The sequence below is a fragment of the Rhinatrema bivittatum genome, chromosome 2 (assembly GCF_901001135.1).
Source record: "Rhinatrema bivittatum chromosome 2, aRhiBiv1.1, whole genome shotgun sequence".
Classification (NCBI taxonomy): domain Eukaryota; kingdom Metazoa; phylum Chordata; class Amphibia; order Gymnophiona; family Rhinatrematidae; genus Rhinatrema; species Rhinatrema bivittatum.
The window spans coordinates 490,524,290-490,551,772 of NC_042616.1; the positions used below are offsets into that span (position 1 = coordinate 490,524,290).

The 27,483-nt window shown below is 45.4% G+C and overlaps 1 pseudogene; it reads left to right on the forward strand.

The window, feature by feature from the left end:
• Positions 1–1,452: 1,452 nt before the first annotated feature.
• LOC115085046 overlaps positions 1,453–27,483 on the forward strand; it is a 214,603-nt pseudogene continuing 188,572 nt past the window's right edge.

Here is a 27,483-nt window from a genome sequence, read left to right on the forward strand (position 1 = left end):
CACCCCTGTGCACTGGCCTGAGTTTCTCCAGCATCCAGTGAGATGGGCTCTGCTGGTGGCTACTGGACCTCTCTCCACATCTTCAGTAGCCAGCAGGCCTCTCTCTGCATTGGAATGGACTCTGCAGGTGCCTGCCAGGCCTCTCTCTCTCTCTCCTGGTGTCTAGAGGCACACCCCTTCTGCTGAATGGCATCTGGCCTTGTACAACTAACTGCAAAGCTTGTACAACTAACTGCAAGCTGCTCTAACTGCAAAGCTGCCCTACCCATAGTGGATTTCTCCCTTCCCTCTCTTTTTGTCCATGCCGTTTCTGTTTCCACCCTCCAAGTTCCTCTGTGCCTGTATCTCTCCTCTGGCTCACTTCTCATATCTGGGCTCAGCACACATTGAGGGAGGGGGCAGGACCCTGAGCTGCAAAGAACGGAGGAGTCACTGGGAGCTGAAGACTGTGCTAGGTCCTGCTGCCTCTTCTCATGGAACCCAGTTATAACACAGGAAAAGAGGTGGGGGCAGAAACACAGATCAGCTCTTTGCTGAGAGGTGGTGGCTCTGCCTTTCTCCCTATAACCAGGAAGCACTGTGAGGGAGACAAGATACTCCTGCACAAATCAGATTTTCAGTGTCCTGTCAGCACTTCTGACCGGACATTGCCACAACATATCTAACAACTGAGCTATCTAGTCCAAAACTGGGCAGTTGGCAACACTACTAGAGCTCTACCATCTGCTGGAGGCAGAGACTACTTACTGTTTCCAAGGCTACACCAGAGTACAGAAGGGAACCCCCAGCACCCCCCCCCCCCAGTCCTCAAGCTGGGGGACGGGGAGCAGTTGCTGTGGGTTCACTTATAGCCTTTGGAAAAGTTGGCAATGCTTCCTGTTACCAAGAAAAAACTGTGAGGGATGTAAGGCTTCCTCGTGACCTAAGACCCCATACAGATCTCTCCTTGAGAGAGAAGGGGGTGGGAAGCCTTTTTGGTGTGCCTCGGGGTGCAAAATATTTTAATCTGGATTAAGGATGGGGAGAAAGCGGAGGCAGAACAGGTACATAGTGCCTGACATTAAAAAAAAAGGGGAAAAGCACAAGGCGAAAACAGGTACTATTTCAGCTATTATAGTTCTAAATGTTAGCACATTTTTAACCTGTATTTCACAGAATTTAGGCTAAGGCTCATCTAGAAACGACAGCGCATAGGGGATATAGAGCTATGGACAAATAACTCCATCTCTCGACTTGTTATGATAGCATCATTTCAGTACTAATTTGTAAATTAAACATCACAATTCACAACTTTTATGCAGAGAAGACTAGCACCGCTCTCAGCAGCGAAGGCTGCTCTTAGAAAGAACGTTTGCGAGAGCTTGTCACTATGACAACCACTCAGTTCCGAAGAGAAACGTCACATGAGGAGGGAAGTGATCACGTGACAGTGGAGCAGCGTGACTACAATTACCTCATCAGTGGCAGACAGCCCTAGCATGGAGGAAAACGCTTTGCAGTCTGTCAGGGCAGCTTAGTCATCCACTATCAGAGAAAGAAATAGGAAAAAAAAAAAAAAAGAGAGCAGTGCCATGAGGATACCTGGAAGAGAAATGTATTGAAAAGTAAGATACACCATATTTTGTACAAGTAACATTTAAGCAGTACCGCTTTGTACATGTTGAGCTTTAATTAGATCATTTGAAATGGTAGGAGACTGGTTTAGTTTAAGCAGAAGCTTACATGTTTAAACACATGATTGTTGTAAGATGTGACTGTGTTCATGCAACATATAGTAATGGAAATAGTTGCACCAAAGTCAGTTTTTATTTTTGTTTGGTCTGTGATTGTTTTCAGTAAGAAAGCTTTTTAAAATGAATAAAACCTGAACTGTGTGCTCCAGAGCCTCATGCTTCTTAACCTTTCATAAAGTGACAGAGTTGTACTACCTCCACTGTGCACAATTCCACCTAGAGCTGGTAGTGTTGTTGAGCTCTCTTGTATTCATTTTAGCATGCTTGGCTGCTTCAGTTTAGGATGCAGTTACAAAAGGGCAGAAACTGAAAGATGTTTTATTTCTTTATTTTTCCTGCCTATGTATAATTCGTTTCCCATGCTAATGTAAGCTTCACATGAAATCACCAATGCTTTGTGTATCACAGACATCAGGTTACCTTTGTGATTTAGCGTCAAACTCGGGCCTTTTAACTGGAGGAGCAGGGCAACAAGTCTCAGAATAACTTGTAGCTGTGAATAGAGCAGTGCCTTCTACTCCCCGCAAAACTTCAAGTTTACTCTAAATGCATGTAATATACTAAAGATGAATTCGGTCCTAATTCGGTTTTATTTTAAGAAAATGCAGTTCAATGTTAAATAATTTAAACTATTTTATGTTTGTAATCTTAAAATTCAATAAACAAAGATTTAAAAAAATTAAGAACTGAGAAAATAGGTAATGGGCACTGTCTTCTTTTTTCTTTCCTTCTTTTTATTGTTCCATCAACTGCCAATTGAGTGATTCCCAATTTATGATCCTGAGCATGCAAAAATAAGATGGAGGACTGGTCCTGCTTGACTGTGCACTACTATGTGGAAGATAGGGGGGAGTCATTGTTTTTGCACAGTGGTGAAATCTTGTAGCTAGATTTAGTGTCCATGATTGCAGAGCTCTGGAAGAAGCCCTGGTGAATAGCTCCTAGCTGAGGAATGTCACTGAGATGGCTGAGTGAGCTGGTGAGGTGATGTCAAATATGGGTAAAGAAAAAATCCCTGGGTATATATAAATTGTTTATAGTGCCAGATACCATCCCTGGTTCCAGCTGAGCTGAAAGGCCAACAAGAAGCAGTAGGAAACTGCATGACTCAGAAAAATATATAAGCGAGAGACTAAGATCTGGCCAGATGTCATTTTCCCAGTTCCTAGCTAAGACAATTGGAGCAGTTTTTGTTTTTATTTTTTCTGAAGTAATGTCATGTTAGTACATAATGCCCTACCCATAGCAAATAAAAATTTTACTTCTAATAGGAGCCATTGCTGCTTGCTAAATCTAAGCAGATTCGGAAGTCACAAAATAAATGCAAATATTAAAACAGAAGTTAATGGAAGGCTCTGTTACAGTAGGGTGAATATTTTGAGAATTCTTCTCCCCCATTGTACAGGAAAATGAGGATAGGTTAGTACACAGATATGTTATTGCTGGTTGAGTGCACTGGTGGAAAGGGTATTCATATTATTAGAATGAAAGATATGACTTAGAATATAGTTACTTTACAGGCACCTCCATTGTTTTCACTCACTCCACTGATGCACTATCATCCATGTGAGCCCCTCAGAAAATTTGATGTTTTGCAACAGAGGTACAGAAAACTTAGGTTTCCTGGCTCTTCCAGGAAATCCATGGGACATTTGCTGGCCTTTCTCTCTTACAAACTGAAAAGCCAGTCTGACATGGTTAAATTATGGTGGTTCTGCAGATGTGGCAGCCACTTTGCTTCAGGTACAGGTACTGATCCTAATCCTTAGACAACAGGAGACCAGTCCTGTGCCAGGGACCGAGGATGACTCCTGATCCCTGCCACAGATTGTATGCTTACTATTTTAGTTCTAATGCACAAAAACTGCAAGCAAGGTTAGGGCCTGGGGTCACACGCCCAATGAAAAGGAATAGAATATATTTTATAACTTCAGTGCTGTGAATTCTGGGGGTTACTTTGCCTTTGACCCTGGAAGAATGGAGTTGATGTCAGCATAGATACTGAAAGCACAGGTTTCCTGGTTCCAAGGGAAGCCAGCATGATAGGCCTTAGAGTTCATGCTCCACTGCTCGTGCAGAAGAAAGGATGTCGTCATAGCTTGGATTAATTAAAAGATCAGAAATACTGATGGGAGAATAGGGAGAGCTTGGGCAAAAAAGAGCAAAGTGATGCATATAGGGAAAAGTAACCTACACTGGATTTGCAGGGTTAGGTTTTATATTAGTTCTTCTGCACTCGGGCAGACCAATCCCCATGAGTGAGTTATGTACCTCTACCAGCAGATGGACACGGAGTAAAAGCTGATGTCATGGATATATAGCCCTGCCCTGACATCAGCCTGCTAGTATTCTCTATCTCCAGCAGATAATGGATATGCATTTCCCTACTGGGGATTACCTGTAAAAAAAAAAAAAAAAAAGAAAAGACAAAAGATGATTTCTGAAGAGATGAGCGATTGGATAGCACCTCTTGCCTCCTGAGGTGGTATCAATGGGTGCTTCAGTGGAGAGCCTTGAGTCCGGTGGCCTGGTTCTGGCGTGGACATAAAAAAAAAAAAAAGCGATTGCAAGCTGAGAGAGGCTCGGCGGTGAAGACTTTGTGCCCTCTCCCCCCCCTCCCCCAGTAGCTAGAGACCCATTCCTGCTCACAGCTAGGGAGGGTTGAATCCAGATAAAACAGAATATTATCCAGAGAGTAGTTTTAGTGAGGTTCTCCTCCGTGGTGTTGGTGTTCAGCATCCCTTGCTCACGTCTCTGGGGAGTGTAGTGAGGTGTGTGGCAGTGCAGTCTCGGCAGGTTGAGCAGCCTTTTGGCTAGTCTTCGCTTCCAGGCTTCCTTTTGCTGGCTGCATAGTAGGCCACAATGGTCCTTCGCGTGCTCTTTTTGTGTATAATGGCAGTGCCTGTGCATCTTCTTGGGTGCCTTGTTCCACTTCTCCTGTTGTGCGCGAACTTGGGCGGCCTATTGGTGTGCATGCTTTGCAGTGCATGTATTACGCACAGAGCCTGCGTGCTTATTGTGTATGTATATTTATGGGCAGTTAAGTATGTAGCTGAATGCTTGTGCGTGCGGGGCTGAGCGTGTGTAGTGTGCCTAATTAAGCTTGTAACTGCGTGTGTATTTATGGGCATACCTGGCTGCGTAATTGTCTGCTGTGGATGTATTCGGTGTGTAACTTTCTTACTTCTCAATATGTCATGGGGCTGGGGCCAAAGAAGACTAATGCGTAGATTTTTAAAGGCCCCGCGTGTAAATCCCGGGCCTTCTGTGCACTGGGTGAATTTTCAAAGAGGCCCGGCCACACGCGTAAACCCCGGTATGCGCACAACTGCTGGGCCTCTTCAAAGGGGGGAAGGGAGGGGGCAAGCTGGAACAGGGCCTTGGATCGCTGTCCTGAAGACTTGCACGCCGGCAGCCGGCCAGTGTGCGCAACTTACTTCAGCCTGGGGACCTGAAGTAAGTTCTGCAACAAACCTAAAAAAAAAACCCAAAAAAGGTAGGGTTTAGGGGAGGAGAGGGAAGGAAGGTTAGGTAGGGAAGTTCCCTCCCAGTCCACTCAATTGGAGTTGACTAGGAGGGAACTGGGGAAGGGCTGAATTCGTCGCTGGATGGAAATTGCGAAAGTCTCCCCTCTAGCGCATGCTGCTCGCACATTCGCGCACGGATTATAAAATTCGGCGCGCATGTGCGAGCGGCCCACAGATTTTATAACATGCACATGCTGGCGCGCACATGTTAAAGAATTGGTGCGTCCATGTGCGTTCTCTGGGAAGTGTGCGCACATTATAAAATCTACCCCTAAGCGCTTGGCTATCTGTTCTTTATACTATATAAGGTTGATACAGCTGGGGTCTTCTGCGAATCTGTGTTAGTGCTGCCTGGATGCTCTAGGTGAATTGTCTTCTACTGATTTGCTGATACTAGTTCAACCCCTCAATCTGAGGGGAGCGGGGCTGACAGTGACGCGTCAAGGGTGTCTCCTTTGGTTGATCCACTGACAGAGACATCCTCTGTAGCTTCTTGCTTCCAGGATGTCAGGTTTGGATCTATGGGGCCTGGTATGGAACCATCCTCCTTTTCCTGGGTGGAATTTTTTCCAGGGACTAAAACCTTCTGTAGGAGCATCTTGCAGAGATGGTAATGCCTCCTAAATTGGAGTTGCATAGTTGAGGCCCTCCTGTGTCTGCCACCACATGCAAATGCTGTGGTGCAACAATCATTGATGATCGAGTGGAAGTGGATTAAGATGACACTGATGATGATTTGAGTTGCTCCCTCTTAAGGATGGGGAAAAAACCCTGGATTTAAAACCACATAGAACTCTTCTCCATTTCTTTCATATAGATGAGATGCTGGTTCTGGTTTCTCAGATCCTGAAGACGCTTGGGGAAGCTGGGAGTGTCTCTTTGGGTGTGCAGAAGAAGGATCTCATATTGGTCACCCTCTGTAAGGCTTCATTTCTTTCTCTTCTGGAATGTGATTCAAAAGTTGATTGACCTTGAATGGACTGTGCCAGAAGCGAGTTTGAAAGAGGTTTATATCCCTTGGATCCACAGGCCAGAGAGCAGATGTGTTTCCCAAAGATGGATGCCTTGGTGTTTTCTGTCACTAAGCAATCCACCATATCCATTGCAAGAGGTGCAGCTCTACGGGATGCTCAGGATAGAAGGACTGAAGTTATTCTTAAGCAAGTCTTTGAGGCCATGGCGATGAATTTACAAATCGCTGCGTGTTGTTTCCTGGCCGCTCGAGCTACTCGGTGTTTCTCTCAGGAGTCTGAGAAGACTGGATTTGAATGACTAATTGGTAATAGAACCTGGGACTACCTTTTTAGCTGATGCGGGCTGTGACCTTGTTCGCACTGCTGCTAGAGGAGTTGCTTCTGTTAAAAGAGCTAGATGTCAGCTGTGGCTGCGCAATTGGTTGGCAGATAACTGTTTCTAGGTCCAATCACACCAAAGTGACCTTTAAGGGTTCTTTTTTGTTTGTCAGTGAGTTGGGTCAGGTAGCAAATAAATGAGGGATGCTCAGGTCCCTCGTCTGCCAGAGGATCAGAAGCCGGCTTCACGGCCTTTTTGAGCCACTGGCTGCTCTCGAGATTTCATGTGATTTCAACCTTATCGGGGCGCTTCCTCTCAGAGACCCCTTTCCTTTGATAGTTCTCAGTTCTATTGCCCCAGAAGGTTTTGGAAGGATGTTGGCTCCGGAGGCAGAACCCCTCAATCTGGGCAGAGCAGCATTTCCTAGACATGTCGGCTTCCCACATTGCTGGAAAGGACAATATGAGGTTTAACTTTCTCTGCAGGAAGAGCTTGGACGCAGGAGAATGGGAGTTCGCGGACGAAGTCTTTCCGCTCAATGTGGATCGCTGGGGCTGCCTGTACCTAGGCTTGCTGGCGACTTCCGGCAACACAAAACTTCCACATTTTTTCAAGTTTCAACCAGGATCCAAAATGCTGGGCATCTATGCCCTCATATAGGTGTGACTGCGGGGAGGCCTGCTATATGGCTTCCCACCCTGGCCTCGGTTAGGTAGGATCGCTCGGAAACTTGCAAGTCAGGCCAATACCGTACTTTTGGTGGCTCTGTATTGGCCCCGGGGGCCATTGTATACTGATCTGCAGAGACTGCTACTGGGCAGATCCCTCCGACTGCCTCCTTGGAAGGTTCTGTTGAAGCAGGGACCTATTCTTCTCAAAGATTCGGGTTGATTTTGTCTTACACTTTGAACCTTGTGAGGGATAGTTTTGTTGAGGTGTGGTTCACCTGCTTGATTTCCACTTGGCTTAGGACCAGGCAATGTTCTACGTCTCTGGCCTTTGTGAAAGTCTGGAAGATTTTCAAGGCCTGGTGTTCGGAGTGAGGTTCTCAGCTTCTCGAAGTAGATATTCTTTTGATTTTGGAATTTTTACAGGAAGGATTGCGTAAAGTTTGGCCATTAAGACCTTGAAGGTTCAAGTGGAAGCTGTTGCTATAAGGGGCAAGTTGATGGTGGAATTTGAAGGGAGTTAAGCATCTTCGCCCTCCTTTGTGATTGCCAGTGCCTCTGTTGAACATTAATCTGGTTCTGAATTTCTTGGTGGGTCTGTCCTTTTGGCTGCTGCTTGGCATTTTCTTTATGGCTGCTTACCTTGAAGACATTTTGTCTGTTGGCAGTCTGTCCTGTACATCAATTTTTTGAGCTGCAAGCTCTTTCTTGCTGTGAGCCTTTTGTATGTATAACTCCGGGAGCGGTACAGCTTCGGACTGTGCCTTCATTTTTGCCAAAAGTGGTTTTGAGTTTTCATTTAAATCAATCTGTTTCTCTGCCCATCGTGGACAGGGATAGAGATGAGAGTGAGTATCATCTTTTGCATACCTTGCATGTCAAGCATCATTTGCTGTGATATGTGGGTTAAGTAAGTCATCTCGGCCACTTATGTGGATGCAAAGATTCCTTTGCCGAAGCAGATTAGACCACATTTCACAAGGGCTCAGGCGGTATCGTGAGCAGAAGGTTTTCATGGGTGATGATTCAGATCAACTGAACCAAATTATGGTGAGCCTGGAAGATGTGGTAGGCCTGATTGACAAACTAAAGAGTAGTAAATCACCTGGACCGGATGGTATACACCCAGGGTTCTGAAAGAACTAAAAAATGAAATTTCAGACCTATTAGTAAAAATGTGTAACCTATCATTAAAGTTATCCAATGTACCTGAAGACTGGAAGATGGCCAGTGTAACCCCTATATTTAAAAAGGGATCCAGGGGTGATCCGGGAAACTATAGAACGGTGAGCCTGACATCAGTGCCGGGAAAAATTGTGGAAACTGTTATAAAGAATAAAATCACAAAACATTTAGATAGACATGGTTTGATGGGACACAGCCAACATGGATTTACCAAGTCTTGGCTCACAAGTCTCCTACATTTTTTTGAAGGGGTGAATAAACATGGACAAAGGTGAACCATTAGATGTGGTATTTTTGGATTTTCAGAAGGCATTTAACAACGTCCCACATGAGAGGCTTCTAAGAAAACTAAAAAGTCATAGAATAGGAGGTGATGTCCTTTTGTGGATTGCAAGTTGGTTAAAGGGCAGGAAACAGAGAGTAGGATTAAATGGTCAGTTTTCACAATGGAAAAAGGTAAAAAGTGGAGTGCCTCAGGGATCTATACTTGCACTGGTGCTTTTTAATATATTTATAAATAATCTGGAAAGGGGTACAGCGAGTGGGGTGATCAAATTTGTGGATGACATAAAATTATGCAGCGTAGTTAAATCTCAAGTGGATTGTGATGAATTGCAGGAGGATCTTGCGAGACTGGAAGATTGGGCTTTCAAATGGCAGATGAAATTTAACGTGGTCAAGTGCAAAGTGATGCATATAGGGAAAAATAACCCTTACTGTAGTTAAACAATGTTAGGTTCGATCTTAGGAGTTACCACCCAGGAAAGAGATCTAGACGTTATAGTGGATAATATATTGAAAACGTCAGTCCAGAGTGCTGTGGCAATCAAAAAAGCAAACAGAATGTTAGGAATTATTAAGAAGGGAATGGAAAATAAAACAGAGGATGTTATAATGCCTCTGTATGCTCCATGGTGAGACCGCATCTTGAATACTGTGTGCAGTTCTGGTCACCACATCTCAAAAAGGATATAGCTGCACGCGACAGAGTGCAGAGAAGGGCAACCAAAATAAGGGGCATGGAACGGCCGCGCTATGAGGAAAGGCTACAGAAGTTAGGGCTGTTCAGTTTGGAGAAGGGATATGATAGAAGTCTACAAATTCATGAAAGGACTTGAACAAGTTAATGTAAATCGATTATTTACTCTCTCAGATAATAGACCGACCAGGGGTCACTCCATGAAGTTAGCAAGTAGCTCATTTAAAACAAATGGAAGAAAATTCTTTTTCACTCAGCGGATAGTTAACCTCTGGAATTCATTGCCAGAGGATGAGATTACAGCAGTTAGTGTAACTGGGTTTAAAAAAAAGGTTTGGATAAGTTCCTAGAGGATAAATCCATAAACTGCTATGGGTACTTGCCAGGTACTTGTGACTTGGGTTGAACCTTCGGGTGCTGGGGCTGGCAAGACTTAGGCCTGCCTCAAGGTTAAGTACAGGTAGGAGATGGTTCAGCTCGGAGGCAATAGCTAGCAGATGGTGTGGTCCTATCCTGGATGGGATGTGGAACAGGAACTCAAGCACCAAGGGACAAAAAGGAACTGAATGTGCCTGAGCAAAGGAAGGCTGAAGCCTTAATTGTCTGTGTGCAGAAGATCGGGATAGAGGTGACACTGTCAAGCTTGAATGGAAGTTGGCAGTACTTGGAAGGTGTAGCAAGCAATGTGGAACTCTGGACTCAAAGTCTGAGGCAAAGTCGATCATAGCAATGGTCAAAGCACGGAGAAGGCAGGCATGGTCAGACGTAGCAATGGTCAAGGCACGGAGAAGGCAGGCAATGTCAGGCTTGGAGAAGGCAGGTGAGGTCAGGTGTAGAGGTCAGAACCAGATAGTCAATCCAGTAGACAAATGAGACTAACATAAGGAACAGGAATCACAGGAACAAGACAAGCGCAAGGCAACTAGAACTCAGAAACCGGAACAGGAGACCAAGACGACCTATTGCAAAGGCAACGCTGAGGAGCGCTGCCTGAGCTTTTATATGTTGAGGGAACGGACGTCAACATCCGGGTCTGTAGCCAGGTTCCCGCTGCGGGCCCTTCAAAGGTTTCACTGGTGCACATATCTAGAGAGGGGTGTGGCGCTGCCAGCGGCGTCTTTCCGAGAACCCCGTGGAGAGGCCCTCAACGGATAGGAGGCATCATGGCTGGGGGTCCCGGGAAGCGGAGCAGGGCTGGAGGTGCTGGTAGAAGTTCGAGGTCGGGACTGGTGGCCCACCGCCGCTAGCGACGAGGAGCTGGAACCTGAAGCTTCTGTAGAGAGGTGAGAGGGCTGCACCGCGGGGCTGCCGCGGGCGGCAAGCGTAACATAATATGCTTGATGGACCCTTGGTCTGACCCAATATGGCTTATCTTATGTTCTTATGGAAATTTGTTTCTTGTCTACTGTTAAGTTTGCTGAGTGGCATTGTGGTCATCCTTACATACCTTTTCCAAGCATTACCGCTTGGATGTTCAAGCTCAGGAAGACGCTGCATTTGCACGGGTGGTATTGACTGGATCGCGGGCAGCCTTCCGCCCTGTGTGGCTGTAGCTTTGGTACATTCCACTCATGGGGATTAGTTTGCCCGATTTCAGAAGAAGGAGAAATTGCTACTTACCTAATAATTTCCTTTCCTCAAATAAGGAGGGCAGACCAATCTCCAACCCACCCTCTGCTACTGATTTTTTTTTTTTTTTTGTTAGTTCACCTTTCAGGTGTGGACATTGTAGAGTTTTATTCCTACTCTTCCTTTGAAATCTGGTAAGTGGCTTAACCATCCCTCAGATTAATGATCGTTCACTCTTTTGGCTGAGCTCAGTGTTCCTTATTGTTTGGAAGCATGAGTGGTTGATTGTTAAGAACATAAGAAATTGTCATGCTGGGTCAGACCAAGGGTCCATCAAGCCCAGCATCCTGTTTCCAACATGGGCCAAACCAGGCCACAAGAATAATCATGTTAATAATCATGTTCAAGTATAATCAGTTTGTCCACAGTTTGGCTTTTTCAGAGAATACTGATGGGCTGATGTCGGGGCAGGACTATATATATCCATGACATCATATTTTACTTTGTCTCCATCTGCTGGTAGAGGTGTATAACCCATTCATTGGGATTGGTTTGCCCTCCTTAGAGGAAAGGAAATTATCAGGTAAGTAGTAATTTCTCCTGACGACCCAGAAAAAGGATATGGGTATCATTGTGGAGAATACCAATGCATGGTGGCGGTCATACAACAAACAGAATGTTGGGAATTATTAGGAAAGGAATGGAGAATGTCATAATACCTCTATTGTTCCATGGTGAGACCGCTGTACCTTCAGTATGTCTCTTTATTTTCTGTAGATTTAAAAGTGGAAGCAAAACAATGCGGTCCCTCCCCTCCCTCCTGCAGTGGGGCTGGACTGCTTTTAAACAATAAATACTTTAGAAGAGGGTTTTTCAAATCTGCCCTGGGTTGTGTGTTCAGGAACATGAATTTAGATAACTTTGCCTTTGTTGGAGTCCCTGGCAAGATGTACATTTCAAGAATATTAATTTTTAAAATCTATTTACATTTATTCATTGCTATTCCGTCAAAAACCCAAGAGATTTACAACAATCGAAATGTAGTTTAAAACATTTCCAAATAAGTCTATAACAGCATAAAATAACAAACTTCCAAAAAATAATTGCCTGTTCCAACAAAACTTATTACAATTACAAAACACAATAATCAAATCAATCTTCATTTGTATTGATCTGGTTAGTGATACTAGTTGCAGATTCGCTGCCATATATGATTGTGTTGCAGTGCAACTACAACCTTTTGTAAGTATGTAGGCTCCAAATAATTCTCCATTTGTTTATGTATTTATTTATTTATTTATCAATTTTTATATACCGTCCGGTTTCGCCATCACAACGGTTTACAAAGTTACGATGTTTAACAGTGTTTCCAAAAACGGTTCATATGGTTGCTAACATAGAAGATATCATTTATGAACTAGGTTTGTGGATTAATCAAAACATATTACAGAACTGAGTAATAATCACAAGTTTCTTGGGTCCATCTGTTTTCCTTGTGTTATAGGATGGGAGCGGAGTTTTGAGTCAGTGGGTGAGTTGGTAGGCTTTGGTAAACATCCATGTTTTTAGCTCTTTTTTGGAAGTTTTTAAGTTTTCTTATATTCTGAGTTCTATTGGGAGGGTGTTCCAGAGTTTGGGACTTCCAAGTGAAATTGCTCTCTTTTGAGTTGAAGTGAGTTGTTTGGATCGAGAAGGAGGAATCCTTAATAGTCATTTATTTGCTGATCTGAGGTTTCTGTTTGGAGCATGCAATTTTATGGACGAACTAAGCCAGTTTGTTTGTTTTTCATATATTATTTTATCTAGTATGGATAGAATTTTGTATTCGATCCTAAATTTTATTGGGAGCCAGTGTAGAGATATAAGTGTGGGAGTGATGTGATCATGTTTTTTGTTGCGTTCGTGCCTGCTTTCACCCTCGCTCCACCCTCTCTACCTGTGTGGGAAGGGGGCTTACAGAAGGGGGTACTGTTGTGACACTGCGGATCTGCCATGTTCCTGATGATGTAGGGCGCGTGCTCCGAAGTATGTACCAGCAAGGGCGCGAACCTCAGGGGCGTCCCCCGTATTGTCGTCATCCGCTTCCAACATAAAAGGTCTTTACTTTTGCTAACAGATCGAGTTAGCAAGGACTCCGATTGGACTAGCTTCGGCTGTCCCAAGTCTACTTGCACCCAAAGGATTGCTAGCGGGATTCCTTCGGACCCGCTTCACTCTTGCAACATTGCCTCTCCGAACCTACCAGGGGTTCCCGCTCCTCGGGGGCCTCATTCTCTTTCTCTATTTCACATTACAGAAAGGAACCGGTACTCTCTTCTCGAGGGCCCATGTTCCTAAACCCTCTGAAGACTCACCATTGCCTGGAAGTGATCCGAAGAGATGGACATTGTGAGTTATTATTCAGACTACAGATAGGAACCGGTACTCGCTCCTCGAGGGTCTATGTTCCTGAATACTCTGAAGATTTTCCTTGTCCAGAAGCTATTGCATGTACATACATTTGTGAGTTACTATTTCAGAAAGTATATAGGAACCTGCACTCGCTCCTCGAGGGCCTATGTTCCTGAACACTGAAGATTCTCTATTGACTAGAAGCTATTCCAGATACAGATTATTGTGAGTGACCACCGCTCTCTCAGAGCTTTCCCTGGAACCAGGTTCTCGCTCCTCGAGGGCCTAACCCTTTCCAGCTACTGAGCCATCTCAAGACCTTATGTGAGTTATCATCTAGTACTGGCTGTGTATATCTGCATACCCTGTCTATTCACTATCTACAGTCTCTTTGCAGCTCAGCAACCTTGGAATCGAAGTTCCAGTATCTGAGGGACTTCAGCCCTGCCGGGCATACCAGCTCACTGCTGCCACCTCTGGTGGTTATACTACCTATCTAATAAAAAGAACTATCTGTGTCTGTCTCCATACTCCAGCCTAGCCGGTGGTCCCTCTCGGGACTCCCTCCTGGGGGCGCTGTCATCTGCTATCGGCCCAATAATTCACCTATCTGCTTTCTGTCCAGCTGAGCACCATCTCTAGTACTCCGCTGGTACAGATTGCCTACTCTGCAGTCTACATCATAACATATTGCCATTCCTTAGTAGACCCATAGGAGGCAGTTCACTACAGATTGCTATTCCTCCCCTTCGGGAGGGGATCCTATCAGACTGCTATTCTCATCTGCTAGCTCCTCCCATCCGCATAGCAAATCCCAACAGATTGCTAACCCACTAGCAGATCCAACAACAGATTTCTAACTCCTCCTTTCTGGAGGAGCAGATCTCAACATTTTTTAGATCCAGTGAGTATTCTTGCAGTTGCATTTTGCAGGATCTGTAGTTGGGTGGATTGTATTAAGAGGTAAATTGAATAATAGGGAATTACAGTAGTCCAGGTTAGAGAATATGAGAAATTGAAGGACTGATCTGAAGTCGTTGGGGGAGAGGAAAGGTTTTAATTGACGTAATGTTAGGAGTTTGTGATAACCGATTTTAGCTGTGATGTGATTTTTGAAGGAGAGTTCTTTGTCAGTTATGACTCCAAGGTTGCGTGCATGATTGACTGGAGTGATAGCCACTTTTTGGTTTATTAAGTTGAGTGGAAGTGGTTGAGGAAAGTTGTTCTTTCTATCCAATATGATTATTTCAGTCTTATCAAAGTTTAGTATGAGTTTCAAGTTGGATAGTAGTTGCTTTATTTTGTTTAGGTAGGTGGCTGTTTTTTTGTAGGTTTCTTCCAATGAGTTGATTATTGGGATTAATATTTGAATGTCATCTGCGTATATGAAGTGGGTCAGGTTAAGGTTTGATAGGAGGTGGCAGATCAGAAGGAGATAAATGTTGGAGAGTCGCTGATAGCGCGGAGCCTTGGGGACACCAGTGTCAAGATTTATTTTTTTTGAAAGGGTGTCATTGATCCATACTTCGTATGTTCTTTGTGATAGATGTGATGTGAACCATTGTAGGGTTTTTTCTTTTGCACCAATTTCAGATAGTCATTCAATCATAATATTCTCATCACAATTTATTCAGCGAATGAATTCAAGAGAACAGGACATATAGAGATACAAAATACATGATACACAATATGTGAGTCAGTCACAAATCAAATTCTTGCAAAAGGCATCAGATGAACCAAAATTCCTTAGTGATATCCATTAGAAACAAAAGTATTATCCAGTTGCTACCCATTCTCTCTTGCCTTCTCTCCACTCACCCATCTTCCCACCACAAAATAATAGCACACTATACCCACTAGCTCATGAAGGAGAGACTGATAGGAGGTAGACTCTTGGGCTGAGACGAGGTTGCCCCCCACTGCAGGTCCTCGTTGTCAGCAGGCGGAACTGAGTGGTGTGGAGACCCAACTGGACCTTCACCACTGCCAGCCCTCGTTCCCCGCAGATTGAGCCCTTGGGTACTGGGACTGGCTGGACTTAGGTGCAGGTCTCCGGGCAACGAATCTGATGAAGATGATAGGCAAGGCGGAGTCCAGGAGGCAGGCAGAAGGTTGGGGCAGGCAGCAAGCAGACAAATCCAGAAGGAGGCCAAGAGGTCAGGGCAAGAGGTGAAGAAAATGTAGCCCAAGAGGCGGGCAGGCAGCAGACAAGCAGAAGTCAGGAGAACGTACCAAGGTCACACCAGACAGTCAGTCCAACGGAACAGGAGTGAGAACATGGAGCCAAGAGCAGGAACATGAAGTAGCAACTTGTAACTCAGGAGAGCTCTATCTGTTGCTGAGGCAAGGGTTTGGAAGCAAGGGCTGCCTTTAAATAGCTTCAGTTTTCCTGCCATGGCCCCTCTAAATTGGGGGGAAGCTGTGCGCATCTAGAGATAGCGGTGACAGGCTGCATGGCCTCATTGGTGTCTGCTACCCGGCTGCGAACAAAGCAGGGATGTGGCCAGTTTGGCAGGTGGCGAGTGAAGCTGACCTCATGCCTCCTCGGCCAGCAGTCACAACAGTACCTCCTTCTCTAAGCCCCCTTCCCAAGGGCTTGGGCTTCTTTGGGTGAGAGGCATGGAACTTCTTAAGTAGTTCTCTGTGCAGGATATTGGATGCGGGTTCCCAGGAATTTTATTTTGTGCTGAACCCCTCCCAGGATATTAGGTACTCCCATCTAATATTTCTTTTACTTGATAGAGTTGGTCTTCTTTTGATGAGAGACCCTTTGCAGGTCGGGGAGTCTCCGGGTCGGCCATGACAGAACTACTGGTTTGAGAAGGAAGACATGGAAGACATTGTGAATTCTTAATGAAGTGGGGAGTCGGAGCTGATATGTGACCTAGCCAATCTGTCAGAAAGTGGAGAAAGGGCTGATATAGCGAGGTGCCAGCTTCATGGAAGGTACCCAAAGTCGTATATTGCGAGTACTCAACTAGACTTTATCCCCGGGTTTGAACTGCGAGGCAGAACGCCGATGTTTGTCCATTGTCTTCTTTGCTTTCTGGGGGGCCTTTTGGATCATGGCCTCAGTTTGGGCCCACAGTTCTTGGAGCTCCTGTGCGGTTAATTGGGCCAGTGATGGAACGGACAAGGGTACAGGAAGTGGAGGAAGTGGTTGTTTCCCATACACAATGAAAAAGGGAGATGATCCAGTAGCCACTTTGATGTGCAAGTTATGGGAGAACTCCGCCATGGAAGGAGAGTGGCCTGGTTGTCCTGTCGCTCATTCACAAACGCTCGCAGGAAGGTCTTCAGCTTACGATTTGTTCATTCCGCGTGCTCATTAGCTTATGGGTGATAGGCCGTGGTGAGGTCTAGTTTGATGTTAAAGTTAAGACAAAGAGATTGCCAGTACTTGGTGGTGAACTGGACGCCTCGGTCTGAGATGATGTGGGGAGGTAGCCCATAGAGGCGAAAGATGTAAGAGGTGAACAGTTTGGCCAACTCAGATGCGGATGGAAGAGCTGGGAGGGCAGCGACGTGAGCCATTTTGGAGAAATGGTCTGTGATGACCCATATTATGCGGTTGCTACTAGAAGAGGGGAGGTCTACCACAAAATTGGTAGACAAAATGGTCCAGGGTTCCTTGGGGGCTGGCACAGTGGGTACACGAAGGCTTCCTGTTCATCTGAGGCCACCAATAGTATTGTTTGAGCAGGGAGAGGGTCTGAGCGCAACCTGGGTGACCTGCAACTCATGATTCATGAGACCATTCCAGCACCCACTGAGGAGTCGAGTCGGGTCTACTGTCTTTCCAGGAGGAACTGTCTATGAGGTGGCTAGTAGAATCCGTGCTGGGTTGATAACCCAGATCCTCCCGGCTACATCATCTTTGGCCTTAAAAAAAAAACCATGAGAGGGCGTTGGGTCTGATGTATTTGGCGGCCGGTCTATACTTTAACACAAAGTTGAAGCGGTTGAAAAACAGGGACCAACATGCTTGGCGGGCATTCAGTTGCTGGACATGGCAAAGGTGCTCCAAATTCTTGTGGTCAGTATAAACAGTAATGGTGTGTTGTGCCCCCTCAAGCCATTGGCGCCCCTCCTTGAAGGCCAATTTTATGGCCAGGAGTTCCTTATCCCCAATGCCATAATTCCTCTCCACTGGAGAAAACGTTCAGGAGAAGTAAGAGCATGGGTGGAAGACTCCCCTGGCGGAGAGTTGGCCCAGAACCACCCCCACTGTGATGGAGGAGGTGTTGACTTCCAGAATGAAGGGGCAAGTAGGATCTGGATGGCGAAGAAAGGGCTCTTGAAGGAAGACCTGTTTTAGGTTGGCGAAGGCGGTGGTTATCTCTACGAGCCATTCCTTTGGATTTGCCCCTTTCTTTGTAAATGCCGTAGGTGGAGTGACCAGCTGAGAGAAGTGGGGAATGAAATGTCTGTAGAAATTAGTGAACCCCAGGAATCTTTGCAAAGATTGAAGCCTGGAGGGCTGGGGCCAGTCCCACATGCATGCTACCTTCTCTGGATCTATCTGGAATCCCATGCTGGAAATAATGTATCCTAGGAAGGGAAGTGATTCTCTTTCAAACATGCACTTCTCCAGTTTTGCGTAGACTTTATGGGCTCGCAGTCATTGGAAGATCTATGGAACGTGATGATAGTGAGTTTGGAGATCCTTAGAGAAGACAAGGATGTCATCGAGAGAGACCACTACGCTGGTGTGTAGTAGATCCCTGAAGATCTCATTCATCATGTGTTGGAATACCGCAAGGGCTTAACACAACCCGAACAGCATAACCAGGTATTCATAGTGGTCGTCCCGTGTATTAAAAGCGGTTTTCCATTTGTCACCAGGTTTGATTCGAATCAGGTTGTACGCCCCTGGAGATCTAGTTTGGTAAACACGCTGGCTACTTGTAGGCTATTCAGCAACTCAGAGATGAGAGACAAGGGGTACCAATTCTTTTTTGCTATAGCATTGAGACCACTGAAATCAATACAGGCCCAGAGGGTGCCATCCTTTTTGGCCACAAAGAAGAATCCTGCCTCCGCCAGTGATGTTGAGGGCCGAATGAATCCTCTTTCCAGGTTCTTTTGAATATACTAAACCATGGCCTCAGTCTTGGGAAGTGATAAAGGGTACACCCTTACCCGTGGGGGAATGGTACTGGGAATCAAGTTGATGGCGCAATCATAAGGGCAATGCTCTGGCAGGATCTCTGCTTTCTCTTTCGAGAAGACGCCTGAGTAATCAGCATACTGTGGTGGTAATTCCAAGGAGGCTGCAGCAAAGAGCATTGAGGTAGAACGCCTGACAGAGAAGGCAATCCTAATGACAGCAGCGCCCCCGTCTTGTTAATTGGAGAGTCTCCTAGTCAATAATGGGAGACTGTAGTTTCAACCACGGTAACCCAAGGACAATAGCATGGACCGCCTTCTCAATTATGTGGAACATTATTTCCTCAAGGTGCAGCATACTGGTCCAGAGACGCAAAAGGAGAGTGGTCTTGGTGACTCAACCAGGGAGAGGATTCCCAGTGATCGAGGAGATCACGAGTGGTGTGCTCCGCAATAATCTTAGACTCAGAACTTAGCCTGAAAAAACATATAAGTAATAAATTGAGAGACAGTTATTTTAAACTTCTTACGCTGCGGAGGTTAAAACCATTACTCGAAATGATTGATTTTAGGACAGCTCTGCAAGCTCTGATCTTCTCTAATATCGATTATTGCAACTCACTTTTATTAGGACTCCCCCAATCCACAATCTGTCCCCTTCAGGTACTACAGAATGCTGCCGCTAGAGTGCTGACTGGGAGTGAAAAAATGCGACCATATTACACCTGTCTTAATTTCGCTACACTGGTTACCAATAATGTATTGCACACAATATAAAACTGCCTGTATTCTACACAACATTATGGCGAAAAAACAGAATGGCTAAACACAGCAGTACGACCTCACATCCCACGAAGAAACCTGAGGTCATCAAATAAGGGCTTATTAACAATTCCTACATTAAAGTTAGCATGACTTAGTCTGGTACGAGATCAAGCAATATAAATAGACGGTCCCAAACTCTGGAATACGTTACCAGCACAGATAAGGCTTCAAGCAGACACTAAGAAATTTAAGACTGAGCTTAAGACATGGCTTTTTAAATGTGCTTATGCAGATACTAACAAATGATCTCAGACTTATTGTCTTTATTTTTTAAGAAACTTTTATTTCCGTACCTATCTTTTAACACTTGTAATTTATATTGTAGCGGTGTCTTGATATGATTTTATAATTTTATTATTTGTAATGATTCTTATTTATTAGCTCATAATTATCTATTTACTTGATTTTAGCTGCTATTAATGATTTATTGTATCTTTCTTACTCTTATTTTATTGTAAACCATTATGAAGATTTTACTGATACGACTATATAGAAAAAAACAATAAACATAAACAATATCTTTGGTAATTACCAAGCTCGTCATGATAAAATTCTCTTCTGCACCTGAATCTGAGGGCTAAGGTAGAGAATTCTTGGTGGTCCGTGAGGAGGGCCACTGGAAGCATAAGTTGGGGAGCGGGAACAGTAAATCCTAGGACCACCTCCCTGGCTGGTTCTAGGCCCCAGAGTTTCCTGGCTTCTCGGGGCATTGGGCCAGGAAGTGTCCCTTCCCTGGCACTACAGGCACAGGCCCATCGCTTGGCAACGCTGTCTCTCCTCAGGCATCAACGGACCACCCAAGTTGCATGGGCTTTTCTTGCCGTGCTGCATTACGTACGGGAATGGTAGTAGTAAGTGGTCAGGAAAAGGACGGAGCCGGTGTAATGAGCCTATGCGGTGTTCACAGTTCTCAGGCTCATTACTAGAGGCAGTGATCCACTCTCCCAGCCAGGTCTATCAAAGCATCCACGGAACAAAGCAAGCACGGAACAGGCCTGGTGCTTGGCAGTGGGTCAGGGCAGGTTTGATTCTGACTCCTGCAGCCGTCTGTATGAATGGATTTGCCAGAAAGAAGCTGGGAAGGAGTAAAGAGCCCCAGAGCTGCTCAAGGCCTGGCCACCAGTTCGTCCTTTATCAACAATTGTTTATCAAAAATCAGAACAGTGATGTCATAGTTCCTGTTTAAATGTCTAGGTGAACAAATGCAGTTTAAGAGCTTTCTTGAAAGAGCCTAAGCATTCCAGCAATTTGAATATGTTCTGAAAGAGAGTTCTAGAGTAAAGGTCCAGCAACTGAAATTGCTCATTCTCTGGTGATGTCTAGGTGGACCAGTCTTGCAAATGGGACCTCAAGGAGATGTTTATTTGATGATCTTATTAAACATGTAGGTTTGGAAATGCACAATATTGCATTCATCCACAGACTGATGCCATCAAGCAAAATTCCGTGTAACACAGAGACTAATTTGAATTGCACTCACCATGTAATTGTTAACCAATGTAAGGCGGATAATTCAGGGGTAATTTAATCGCACATACACGTTCCAGTTAAAAAATCGCACAGCAGCATCTGTAAAAATTGCAATGGATGTATTACATTCGCTGAAAGGCCTATGTAAAGGGAGTTGTAATAGTCCAAACCCACTGTTGGAGGTTGGGTTCTTTTGGATGTTGTGTTAATGTTAAGGACTTAACATTCTAGGAAGGAAAATAGTGCTTGTTTGGAATTTTACCTGGGTATCCAAAAAACTATTACAGCAACTCTGTTGCTGTAATAGTTTGTGGGAATTTTTCTCTATATTAATATTATACTTGCTGCCACCTTTTTTTGCACCACTTCAGGCCCAACTGCATCTTTCACTATTTTTCATTTATGTTTACTGTACTCACATAAATTATGATCAGTCTTTTTCATTGTATTTAAAAGTATAATTTATTTATTGCTTGGCTTTATTATATGCTTTTTTAATGCAAAATTCACTCTTAAGTTATTTCAGCCCAAAACAGTAGTGGTATTACTGCATTGTGCTTCCAGGAAGACATTGGGTAATGTAATGTAATTTTAGCATATTCACACTTTTCTGCAGGCAAACTCCACACCCAATACATGGTTCAATAGCATTGCGTTTCCAAGTAGGCATTGGGGTGCCCTGCATGGAGAGGGGATCGTGGTTAAATCCCAAATATCAATGAGCATGGGGAACCTGGATTTATTTATTTATTTATTTACTTATTTTTTTACAAAGGCCTTGTGGGCTGAAGGATTATTGTGAAACTTGGTAATAAGACAGAAAAAGGGGCCTGGGTGTTTGGCTTGAGTGATTGTCTTATAAGAAGCTTTATTGAAGATGGCAAGGCCTGAAGTGGCCTAGTAGTGGAGGTGGTGAAGGCCATCGGTGTGGCAGGGTTTAGGCATGCTTGGGATGAATGGGAATGGGCAGTGATTGGTGTTGGGGGGGGGGGGGAGTGGGGCTGCAAGGTTGGGTGGAGGACATGGGAGAAGGAAGAATTGCTGTTGGGTTACACTGGGAAGTTGTATGCACATCTACCCAGAGTGGACGAATCAGAACTGGGTGGTCTATTTTGGTCTTTATCTGCCATTTACGATCTAACTATACAAGCCGTAAAGCCCGTTAAAACGGGCTACATCCCTCTGTCTCTCACCTCCCCCTCATTCTCTCTCCCCTCACTCTTCACCACCCCCTCCCCCACCCCCACCCACTCCTCTCCACCCTCCCTCTCCTCTGACTCAGTCCCCCCTCTCCCTCCTCTCCCTCACTCCCTCCCACTCACTCCCCCCTCTCCCTCCCTCCCACTCACTCAGTCCCCCCTCTCCCTCACTCCCTCCTCTCCCTCACTCCCTCCCACTCAGTCCCCCCTCTCCCTCCCTCCCTCCCACTCAGTCCCCCTCTCCCTCCCTCCCACTCAGTCCCTCCCTTCACCCACCTCCATTTCCTCCCGGCGCCCTAAGCGCGACTTCCCGCAACCTTCACCCGGCTCCATTAACTCCTCCCGCTCCTGCCGGCAGATCTCGGGGGGGGGGGGGTCACTCCCGCGCGCGCGGCAGTGACCCCCCCCCCGAGATCTGCCGGCAGATCTGGCGCGGTGCCGCTACTTCTCCTCCCGCTCCTGCCGGCAGATCTCGGGGGGGGGCGCGGGAGTGACACCCCCCCCCCCGAGATCTGCCGGCAGATCTGGGGAGGAGAAGCAGCGGCGCCGCGCGCGCGCGGCGCCGCTGCTTCTCGTCCCGCTCCTGCGGCCCCACCGCCATTTTTTTTTTCTGACCGACGTCCTTGCCCGCACATGCGCAGTAGAGCTGGGCTCTACTGCGCATTTGCGGGCCGTCGGTCACAGGCCATTTATAAGGTAGATTTTATTATTTAGTTCCTCTGAGAAGAAACTGATCTGACAGATTTTGTGGTTACACAGCTTCTTGCACAATGGGTAGCTTTTAAATGTTCTTGGCCACCTGTAAAATATATTTGCTTTAGTTAAATTGAAGGTATGAAAACCCACACTGAGATTGCTATGCCTTTATTAACACTTAACTCCTATCACTCAGAATAAGATTCTTCTTTAAGAACTCTACTGTGATCAAATACAGTGATCTTTCACTGTAGCAAATAACTCTGTGACAAATCTTCCTTAAAACTAAAAGGACATTTTGTCCTCCTTAAACCTCTCAAAAAAAAAATAAATCACCGATTCTTGCACTGTATTTAGTTGTAGCAATATTTGCAATAGGAGTCAAATTTTGCTGAAGTCCAGTCTTTTATCCATTATTTGTTGTCTCTCCAGACCTATTTGCTATAAAGGTGGACCAATATAGTTGCATACTTTTGAATTAGATCTATGGCAAGCAACATTTTGGAACTTTTAAAAAGAACTTGAAAAATGATCTTGATTATATGTTAGGAATTTGTATGTGTCTGAGGAATGCACTGAATTTCAATTTTGTTGTTTAGATCTCAGCTTATGAAAACTGTGATCTCCATAAGAAATGCTGTCTCTTACCTGGTGGGGTTTATTGGTTCACAAACACTTACTGAGAAAATATGAACTTGCTAAATTGGAGGAATCAGTGGCAATCTCTGAAACGAACAGGGCCTTTGTCATTTTCCCTGATGTTATGATTTTAGTAGTGTTCTGAGAAGTGATTGTAAACCTCAACCAGAAATAGAGACTGCCAACAATCAGGAACACTGGTCATGGGTGCTTTGCCTATTTCTAATGGAAACATCTTAATTAAGGCATTATACAGCATTATTTCTCTAGGATAGGGCTTCTGAAACTTGTTCTGGGGTCCCCATAGCCATTCTGTATTCAAGATATCTGGAATGAGTATGTATGAGATAAATGTTCATACACTGGATCTCTAGGGTATGCTTACTGATCAAAGTATATTGTTTTACATTTTCATTCATCTTCTGTATCAAAATTAAAGCTCATATTAATTCAAATGCTAGGGCTTGGAATTTCACCTCTGCAGCAGAATTTTTTTCTTTGACTCTGTATAGAACTCTGTGTTGAACTCTGTATTGATTTTAAATTTAATAGCATTTAATGCTTCTTGGGGCATTGCCTTCCCTTATTTAAGTGGTTTACTTTTTCTTTCACCATTATTGTCCTCTACTCATTGAACCTTGGTATCTATCTGTCTTTTTCAAGCTCACCAAAACTGGACCTTTGGGTTCTCCGAAAAAATTGCTTCTTAACCTGGTACCTTGAATGACTTAAAAGGGGAGAAAAGGGTGGTGGAAAGCAAAATTTACCTACTTAATAGTAATTTTTTAAGTTTGTGCTCTGCAGATCTGTTCTTCAATAGTAAAAACCTTGCAGTGGCGTATGGTCAGGGCCTTCAAGGGATTCAGTGAATTCCCAGCCTGTAGGTGTTGCTTCAGGGTGGAAAGTTCCACTCCAAATGTATACATCGGATCGGGCAGGGATAAACCAAAACCTGCTCGATCTGATCAATTGCATCCTAGCTACACCTCCCACCAGGCAGCAGGAGTTGCGTTTATTTAAACGTCATCTCCTGCTGCCATGGGGCCGGTCTTGAGTCTTGCAGCTCTTACTATAGAGACCAGCCCCATGGCAGCAGGAGATGACGTTTAAATAAACTCAACTCCTGCTGCTGCCCATCCCATGACTCAGCAGGCCACCTCTGAGCCTGTCCTGCGACGGCTGAAGAGAGAGATCTGAAGCCGTGACTGCCAGCGGACCTCATCCCACCGGTAACCAAAGAGAGAGGAGAAGGATGCGGTGGCTGCCAATGGACCCTATCCCGCTGGCAGCTGAAGAGAAAGGACATGGTGGCTGTCAGCGGACCACATCCCGCTGGCCACTGAAAAGGACACTGTGGCCGCCAGTGGACCTCATTGCAATGGCAGCCAAAGAGAGAAGGACAAGATAACTGCCAACGGACCCCCATCCCGCTGGCAGCTGAAGAAGAGGCCCAGGCCCTGTGTGTGTATGTGACTGCTTGTGTGTGTGTGTTTATGCGTGGAAGAGTGACAGCCTGTGTGACTGGGTGAGAGTTGATGGGGGTGTATGTGTGACTGCCTGTGTGTGGGTGGGTGAGAGCTTGGATGTGTTTTTGTGGATAGATGAGATCTGTGTGTGTGTGTGAGAGAGAGGCTGTGTGTATGCGTGGGGTTGGGAGCATGACTGGCTGTGTGTGTGGGTGTGTGTAGGATGGGAGCATGACTGACTGTGTGTGTGTGTGGAGGAATGACAACCGGTGGGGGTGTATGTATCTGTGTGTGTGAGAGAGAGGCTGTGTGTGTGTGGGGTTGGGAGCATGATTGGCTGTGTGTGTGTGGGGGGGGGGTTGGGAGCATGATTGGCTGTGTGTGTAGGATGGGAGCATGACTGACTGTGTGTGGGGGTGGGGGTTTATGTGTATGTGTGGGTGGGTGAGAGCTTGGCCTTGTGTTACTCCTGGGGGAATTCTGTGCACAAAAACTTAAAATTCTGCAGTGAATCGGAGGCGCAAAGGGTTCAGATAACCCTGAAAATTTCAGCCTCTGTGAGAGGGGCTCTCCAGGGTACACCGATTAGTGTCAGATAGTTGAGGGAAGGTCGGGCCATCTATAAATGTGTGCCTATGTTGGTCTCCAGCAGGCCTTGCTGCATAAATCTCTTTATAATATTGGGCAAATGCATTCAATATATCATCAGTTTGGGGTATATTTTTTAAAAAAGCGCGTTCGCGTACTTTTGTTTGCGCACCAGGCGCAAACAAATGTACGCTGGATTTTATAAGATACGCGCGTATCTTATAAAATCCTGGATCGGCGCGCGCAAGGCTGCCGATTTTGGGCAGCCGGCGTGCGCCGAACCGCGCAGCCTGTCTCCATTCCCTCCGAGGCCGCTCCGAAATCGGAGCGGCCTCGGAGGGAACTCTCTTTCGCCCTCCCCTCACCTTCCCCTCCCTTCCTCTACCTAACCCACCCCCCCTTACCTTTGTCTGTAGATTTACGCCTGCGAGAAGCAGACGTAAATCTACGCGCGCCAGCGGACTGCTGGCGCGCCGTGCTCCGACCCAGGGGCTGGTCCGAAGGCCTGGACCACGCCCCCGGCCCCGCCCCCAAAACGCTGCGCCCCGCCCCGAAACGCCGCGTCATCGGGTCCCGTCCCCAGACACGCCCCCTTCCGAAAACCCCGGGACCTATGCGCGTCCCGGGGTTCTGTGCGCGCCGACGGCCTATGGAAAATAGGCGCGCCGGCGCGCAAGGCCCTGCTCGCGTAAATCCGGGTGGATTTACGCGAGCAGGGCTTTTAAAATCCGCCCGTTTGTCAATAAGAGCCAGATTTATACTTAAGATGGGTAATCAAACCTCGAGGGTCTTTATTATTCTTAACTAGCTTGACCAAATGTTTTCTTGCCTCGTTCCCCCGCTGTATAACCGATAAACTGTTTTATTGCGCCTTGGTCGTCAACACACCAACATTAACTCTTCTTTAGCGGCCTGAAAACGTTCACCCACATGTTATCTTTTTAGAAGCAGGATACGTTTCGCTAATGCTACAATATTTTTCTCTCTCTTTTCTTGTTGGCTAGATATGCTATGATATGCCATTGCATGACTGCTTTGGAAGCGTTCCAGAATGTGATACCATTAACCTCTGGGGACTTATTAAATTCAACATAATCATTCCATTTCTGCTTAGGGAAGCCTTGAAAACAGTGATCGTTTTACAGCCAGAGAAGCATTTTTCATTGAGCCAATCCCCTTTTCCCCATGGTACCGACCAATGACAATATCACCATATCATGATTGGAAAAGGGAACTACCCTGATAATATTGGAATCCAAGTAGCAAATATGGTATCTGTCATTAAAATGTAATCTAGCCTAGTGTAAAGGTTATGCACATGAGAATAGTGTGTAAATTCCAGGTCATCATAATGCATTGTGCGCCACGTATCTATTAATTGTAACTCTTTATTTTTTATTTATTTATTTATTTATTTAAGGTTTTTATATACCGGCAATCATGAGAACATATCTTGCTGGTTTACATGAAACGGGAGTGCATTAAATACATCAAACTAGAACTGAGGTGACCGAAGGTACAGTTACAATTAACAAGGGTAGCAAAACTTGGTGAAGAGGAAGAAATAGGATAGAATAAATGGTTAAACGATAATAAATGGTTAAACTCTTGGCAAAGAGAACCAATATCAAAATCAGCCTGATTCTTTCTAGGAGATTTAGCTGGCTTGCATTCCACCTGGGGTATCAGTAATTACTCCTGTGGGAATTCTGCGCAAAACAATGTAAAATTCTGCGCACAAAAACTTAAAATTCTGCAAACTTTATATTGGTCAAAATAATATACATGACAGTCTTATAGTAATTACATTTTAAATTAATACAGAAAAAAAGTTATTACTTAAAGATGCAGAATTTCCCTAGAAATTCACTGTAAGTGTCCCTTCCACTCGCTCTCCCTACTCCCCTGGCCACTTTGCCCTCTCAGGCCCCCAACTCCTCCACCTGCCAGTATCTCTCCCCTCCACCTCTAGGCTCAACCCCTTTCACTCTATTACCAGTCCCAGAGTTTGACCCCATTCTCAGTACTGCCCCTCACACAGGCTCCCTCTGTCCCTCCCTCTCTCTCTAGTACACATACACACACCCTCATACAGGCTCCCTCACTTTCTCGTATACACACACACCCACACAAGCTCCCTTTCTCT